The sequence below is a fragment of the Eleutherodactylus coqui genome, chromosome 4 (genome assembly GCF_035609145.1).
Source record: "Eleutherodactylus coqui strain aEleCoq1 chromosome 4, aEleCoq1.hap1, whole genome shotgun sequence".
Lineage (NCBI taxonomy): Eukaryota > Metazoa > Chordata > Amphibia > Anura > Eleutherodactylidae > Eleutherodactylus > Eleutherodactylus coqui.
In genome coordinates this window covers 34,367,309-34,375,119 of record NC_089840.1, presented here as the reverse complement: position 1 = coordinate 34,375,119, position 7,811 = coordinate 34,367,309, and positions in this window count along the sequence as shown.

The window sequence follows — 7,811 nt, the reverse complement described above, 5'->3', positions numbered from 1 at the left end:
GGATCAGTTTATTTCCATTTTAATTCTGTTTCTCAGCTCCTAAGGTGGAGCAGAGAGCCGGGAAGCCCTAACGGCGCCCTCACACAGGTGTGAACGGGCTCAATGCGTTACGTTAAGCATTTTAAGGCCATTTTCGCACAGCCAAGAAAATCGCGCGTTGCAAAATGCACAAATCTTGCGCGAATATGAAGCCCGTTCTTTTGAATGGTATTTTTTTTGGTGCGCTGGGAAAAAAATCGCGGCATGTACTATCTTTGGGAATTCCTTCGGAACGCCTCACATCACCCATTGTTTTCAATGGGGCCAGCACAGTGTCGCACGGCGAGCGAGGCGCATGCGAGTGCGATTTGATGTGAGGCTAAGGCTGGGTTCTCACAGGGTGAATTCTCGGCGGAAATCTCGCGGTTTGGCCGCAGCGAAAAACCGCGGGATTTCCGCCGGGAGAACTGCCGCTGCAAAACCCACGGCGGCTTTGGAGCGGCCCGGCCGCCCGCTCTTCCGCTGCAGCCGGCGCTCCCATAGAGGAGAGCGCGGCCGCAGCGGGAAAAAAATGAACATGCTACGGCCGGCAAATCCGCTCCGCAGCAGCAGCTTCTGCCGTCTTAGCTGCAGCGGATTTGCCGTCCCGTGTAGACGAGATTTCTGAGAAATCTCGTCCACATGGCTGGCTAATCCCGGGATTAGCGGCTGCATGCGGATTTGCCGAGGCGAAATTCCGCGGCAAATCTGCCCCGTGTGAACCCAGCCTTACTTATTGAAAATAATGAGAAACTCTGCAATCCTCCGCTGCGACTAATCGCTACTTCGGAAAAGTGATGCGAGGCGGCTTTAACACAAAACTCCCCGGCTCCGTGGGGACATCACATGTTGGCGAGTTTCACGGTCTAATATCGCACTCGTGTGTGTACAATTAGACTAAGAATCCAGCGCTCGCGCTTTTGCTGCTGATCGGCTCCGTGACGGAGTTCCTGTTGTGCCGGTTTGAATGAGGGCTAAGGCCTCATGCTCACGGCCGGGCGGATTCTGACTGCAGTGGAATCAGACCCGGCGCCCCTCAGAGACCTAATATTCACTTGTCTGGATCCACCGCGAGTGTCCTGGCGAGTGCGCATGCGCAGTGCAGGGCATGATGCGCCAGTGCTGGGCTGTGACGCTCACAGCTCTGCAATAGAAGCTGTCTGTGCGATTTTCCGCACAAATTAGAACATGCTGCCATTCTCCCCCACGAGCGGAAAAACACAGTTGATTTCCGCTCGTGGGCCCTGGAGAATCGTTTACCACAGCATGTCTGTGAATGGACATGGCTGTGGAATTCGCGGTGGACGCTTAGCCACAAATTCTGCAGCGATAATCCGTCCGTGGGTATTGGGCCTAAACCTAATCGTGTGGTGCTGCTGTATCTAATCCTCTCAGGTATGGTATGGTCTGCTGAGCTGTGTATCTAATTGTATGTGTGATACTGTTTGCTGAGCCGCTGTATCTAATCCGATCGTGGGTGATGCCGTCTACCGAGCCGCTGTATCTAATCCGATCGTGGGTAATGCTGTCTGCCAAGCCGCTGTATCTAATCCGATCATGGGTGATGCCACCTGCCGAGCCTCTGTATCTAATCCGATCATGGGTGATGCCGTCTGCCGAGCTGCTGTATCTAATCCAATCGTGGGTGATGCTGTCTGCTGAGCCGCTGTATCTAATCCGATCGTGGGTGATGCCGTCTGCCGAGCTGCTGTATCTAATCCGATCGTGGGTGATACCGTCTGCTGAGCTGCTGTATCTAATCCGATCGTGGGTGATGCCGTCTGCTGAGCTGCTGTATCTAATCCGATCGTGGGTGATGCCGTCTGCCGAGCTGCTGTATCTAATCCGATCGTGGGTGATGCCGTCTGCCGAGCTGCTGTATCTAATCCAATCATGGGTGATGCCGTATGCTGAGCTTCTGTATCCAATCCGATCGTGGGTGATGTCATCTGCTGAGCTGCTGTATCTAATCCGATCGTGGGTGATGCCGTCTGCCGAGCTGCTGTATCTAATCCGATTGTGGGTGATGCCGTCTGCTGAGCTGCTGTATCTAATCCAATCATGGGTGATGCCGTATGCTGAGCCGCTGTATCTAATCTCATCGTGCGTGATGCAGATTCCACAGTATATAATGTAGGATTTCGGGGATGTCTCTTCCTCCGGGGGATGTTGGGGGTGATGATTACAACGAGGTCGCCGCAGCGCTGCGCGGTCTACCGCTAGTAATTACACTGGAGCGTGCTATGGAAGCGCTGTTTAATGGGGGAATTAATGAAGGCGGCGGCGTGTTGCTATGATACTTGATATCTCGTTACCATTACCAGACGCAATTAGCTGGTGATGGCGGATAATGGCTCCCCTGACCACTGTTGGCATCAGAGCATCTGCGACGCGGAGAAATAAGATGGATATAGAGTTAATAGGATTCATATATAGAGGGGTGGGGGCCCCGCAGAAACCGAGGACCCCTGGGAGACACGGAGGGGGGTGGTAGTAGTCAGGTTCTCTACTAACAGCCCATTATTGGGGGTTCATGGTCTGATGGATCCAAGAGGCCTGCTGACACAACGCATGACAGCGTTTCATCCAGCGGAGAACTACGTCAGGAAGTGGCGTGCGGCCGCGATTCCAGAAAGGTGAGTATGGGATACCCATCCGTGTGTATACGGCACCGCACTGCTATACGGGAAGTGTACAGAGAAGTAAGCCGGCAGCACCCTCTCATGACAGCTGTCTAAGGGTACGTTTACACGTTTAAACCTGTCTGCGTTGCCCATGGCAACCAATCACAGCGCAGCTTTCATTATACCTCAGCAGTATAAGAAATGAAAGCTGCACTGTAATTGGTTGTTATGGGCAACAGACAGATTTTCTTTTAGACGGCTCTTATAAGTGTGATGCCGGTGTAGTAGCCCAGAGTTAGGGTACCTCTAGGTCGGTGTTTGTCTACCCAGGGTGGATGGTGAATGGTGTCACCATTCTTGGTGGTATCGGCGTGTCTGTCTGCCTAACCTGCTCTGTGTGGCGTGATTGGCCTTTAGAGAGGTTGGGAGCGGAGTTAGTAGTGGAAGCCGTCAGCGTGTACACCCACAGCAAATAGAACATGCTGCGGGTGAGAACGGGATATTTCACGGTGCGTAATTCCACGGTGGAATTACGCATCGTGTGCATTGTGCTATTAGGTTCAATAGAACCTAATAGCAGGGGGCAACGCAGCGGACTTTTGCCGCGGATTTACGCAGCGTAAATCCGTTCGTGGGAAGGAGGCCTACGACTAATGACGTATGTACTTCGGAGGAAGAGTGACTCCTAATTGCAAGTGTTGGAGGTTGTGCTGAAGGAAAATGTGCCAGGCGCGTTGTATCCAAGACTGTTTGCAGTATGTTGTTCTTGGAAAATCAGAGTTGGAAATTGTGAATAAAAGAAAACCGTGTGCCTGCGGTTTGAAACTACCTCTTGATTGTGGACTCTTTTATTCGCCTCGGGGGAAGAGGCACTGGCGTCACGTGGACAGATAAGTACCGAATGCTTGTAGCACAGTTGCTAATTTCATCCCCTGTGCGCAGCCGGGCCAGGTCGCGTTTTGGATGTATCGGGTGGAGACTGTAGAGCCATCGTGACCCCTACCACATTGTACCCTGCCGTCTCCCCGGCCAAGTGTCTGACCCCGACCGTTGCATTGGCCTACTGTTCTGTGGCCCATGCTGTATAATGCTTCTATATGTGAAATGTATGACACGTGTGTGTGTGTGTGTGTATATACTATTTAGTACTGATATATGTGCACTGTATGATATTGCTATAAGTGTCCCACATCACATTTGTATGCGCAATGTATAGCACAGGTATATGTGCACTGCTATATGGGCACTGTATGACATGTATATGTACTGTTTAGCACTGTTATATTACACTACATGACACCGATATGTGTGCACTGTATGATACTGCTATAAGTGTACTGTATAACATTTGTATGCACAATGTATAGCACTGCTATATGGGCACTGCATGAGACTACTATATGAGAAATGTACAGTATGACGCTTATGTGTACTGTTTAGCACTGTATGGCGCTGTTATAAGTGCATCGTATATCATTATTACATGGGCAGTCTTATACTGACACTGTATATGTACACTGTATGAGTCTACAATAAGTGCACCGCATAACATTTAGAGCTCATATCTACGAGTGGTTTTCACCGTGTATTATGCGGGCGTTGCCCGGTCGCGTGATACACGGTGAATAGAGTCAAAGTCAATAGACTTGCATTGATCCATGCACACCTGCGTGTAGACACTGCGAGAAATAGATCGCAGCATGCTCCATTTCTCTGCGTACACTGAGACCCGCAGCATTTTACCAATACGGCCGTGGACATGAGACCTTCTATATAGGCACCCATATATGCAACGTATAGTGCTGTTATATGGACACTGATATGTGCACTGTATGGCACTGCATAGTATATACTTCACCCATGTGCTGTCTGTGTATTTCACGGACGGCACATGGACCCATTATAGCCTATGAGATTATTCACATTCGCGAGTTTTCACAAACACTGATGATCTGTGTGATAAGAATCGCAGCATGTCCTCGTCTGGACCGTATCACAGACTAGAGGAGGACATACAACGCCCAGCGACCCGTACATCGGACAGCAACTTGCACGCAGCCATCTGACATTGGCTTTATAGACCCTGTTGGACACTATATAGTCTGCCTGGGAAGCTTTCTTGTAAGCAAAACCAATGTGTTGGTTGTAGGTAGAGGAGCTGTGGAGAATGGGGTCATGGTTGTCTCCATCCCTCTGAACCCCGCAGAGATCCTTGGGAGGGGGGAGTCATGCTGCCGTTCTTTCCTGCACAAGATAGGAGGAGGAGGGAACATGGTTGTCTCGCTCCTCTGTGTACCCCATCGGTTTTGTGTGTAGGGGCTCAAGACGTCCGTCAGGATCTTCCCCATCTTATGACTCTCCTGCCAGGATTGCTGAGCTGCATTACCTGGTGATACTGGAGGAGACGGGATCAGCACCCCCCTCGTCTCCAGCGCTGGCTGATGAGCTCCTTATAATCAGCTTTCTCAGCTGAGCCGCAGTGTCACACGTCTACGGGAAGATGTGATAGAACCAGGTCACTGGCGTGTTGACTGTCCTCACAGATGGGAGCATCACTATGGCACATGGTGGCTTCTGGGCAGGGGGCTTCAACTTGTCTTCTACAGGGTCCGTAAAGAATAAAGCCTATTCTAGGGGGTCCCTGGTATGATTAGTTCATCACTCTATATGATAACTCTGCATGTGATCATATCTTGCTGTAAATGCAGGGGTGCCTCAAACCTTTATGTTGTCTGAGGTTAAGTGTGGCATGGCGCCCCCCCCCTGGCAAAAGTCAAAACAACAAAAACTAATTTTACAGGCATTGAACGTGCCTATACACAAAATACCAAACACATATTTGAACCACTAAGACTTGATTGAACTGACAGAGTAATAGTGCCCTCCTTAATAACCCCCAGTAGTAATAGTGACACCGATAGTAATAGTGACCCCCCCCCCCCATCACTGACTCCCACCTTACTTAGTCCGTTTCTCTGGTCGGCCGGCTACCGCTGCTGTACTCAGTCTGTGACCCCAGACTGCGTACAGGACGGCATCTGTGTTCAGGAACACAGACACCGGGTGGAGAGGTTAGGGATCACAGATTGTATACAGCAGCTACGGACGTCCAACCGAAGCCACGGACCGAATGAGTGATATGCTTGTCGGCTTGCTAACGCGTTCACCCGTGTGAAGGTACCCTGCAATGTTGAATAAAAGTAAAGTAAAAATGCTCCTTGAGTTAGAAGCCAATTTTCCTTATCTTGGGGGGAAAAAATTCCTTCCCAACTCTAATATGGAAATCAGAATAATCCCCAGATCACGACCCTTCTGAACAGAGGTATAACTTGAAGGTCATTGGCCCCGGTGCAACCGCGTCCCCCTGCAACCCCTATAGTTACGCCAGTGCTTCTAAAGTAATCAGTGATATAACATGTAATATTGTATCACTCAAGAAAAACATCCAGGCCCCTCTTGTACTTTTTAAATTTGATTTTGCAATCACCACATCCTCAGGCAGAGAGTTTCACAGTCTCACTGCTCTTACAGTAAAGAACCCCCTTCTGTGTCGGTGTAGAAACCTTCTTTCCTCTAGACATATAGGGTGCCCCCTTGTTAGGGTGCCTACCCACTGGAGTTTTTTTTTCCCTGCGAAATTCGCAGCATTTTTTTTTCTGCAGGGGTCTATGGGACTTGTAATGTTAAAATCGCGATCGCGCAAAATCGCAATTTACCGCGATTTCACGGTAAATTGCGATTTTGTGCGATTTTAACATTACAAGTCCCATAGACCCCTGCAGAAAAAAAAATGCTGCGAATTTCGCAGGGAAAAAAAAACTCCAGTGGGTAGGCACCCTTAGGCCTCATGTCCACGGGGAAAATCGGGCCCGCTACGGATTCTACATGTAGAATCTGCAGCGGGTCCCTCCTGCCCCGCGGACATGAGCGCTGAAAATACAAATAAACGACAATAAACTCACCTCCCATCCGCTCCGTTTCTTCTCTTCGCGGCGGCGTCATCTTCTCTCGTCGCGGCCGGATCTTCATTCTTCGGCTCGGCGGATGTGCACGATGACGTCGGTGACGTGCCCCGCGCATGCGCCGGGCCGAAGCAAACTGATCCGGCCGCGGCTGAGAGAGGATGGCGCCGCGGCGAAGAGAAGAACCGGAGCGGGTAAGTAAAATGTGATTTTTGTGTCCCGCGGATCCGGACGGCTTCCATAGGCTTCAATAGAAGCCCGCGGGAGCCGTCCCCGCGGGAGACCCGCATGAAAATGGAGCATGGTCCAGATTTTTTCATGCTCCATTTTTTTTTAAATCACTTTTATTGACGATCCGCGGGTATTTATCTACCCGCGGGTGGTCAATGCATCCCTATGGGGTGCGGATCCGCGCGCGGGAGAAGAGTTAAAATCCGCTGCGGATTTTAATTCTTCTTTTCCCCGTGGACATGAGCCCTTACAGTCACAGTCCTGGGTGTAATAGATGATGGGAGAGATCTCTGTATTGTCCCCTGATATATTTATACATAGTTATTAGGTTGCCCCTCCGATGTATTTTTTTCTAAAGTAAGCAGCTAAAATTTTGAAAGCCTCTCTGGGTATTGTAGTCCGACCATTCCATTTACTTAACCCGCCCATTCCTTTGAACCCGCTTAAGCTCTGATATGCCCTTCTTGAGTATCGGTAAAACTGTACACAATATTCTTTGTGCGGTCTGCCCAGAGATTTGTAAAGAACAATGTTCTCATTATGTACATCTATGCCTCTTTTTATGCATCCCTTGACTTTATTTGCCTTGGCAGCAGCTGCCTGGCACTAGTTGCTCCAGTTAAAGGGATATTCCGGGACCTATGCTATTGATGACCAATCCTCAAGATAGATCATTAATAGTTAATCGGCTGGGATCTGCCGCTCAGGATCCTTGCTGATCAGCTGTTTGTCCAGCCCGCTGTCAGTATAGTGGGCCAGACATCATCATCATTGGTGGTCAGGCCTGGATGTGTAATAGAAGGCACCGCTCCCATTCATTTTAATGGGAGTGAGACCGGCTATTACACTCCCGACCTTGACCACCAATGGCGACATCTGGCCCGCTGCACTGACAACAGGCTGGAGGATCAGCTGATTAGCAGGGATCCCAAGTGGTGGCCTCCTGCCAATCAACTATTGATGACCTGTCCTGAGT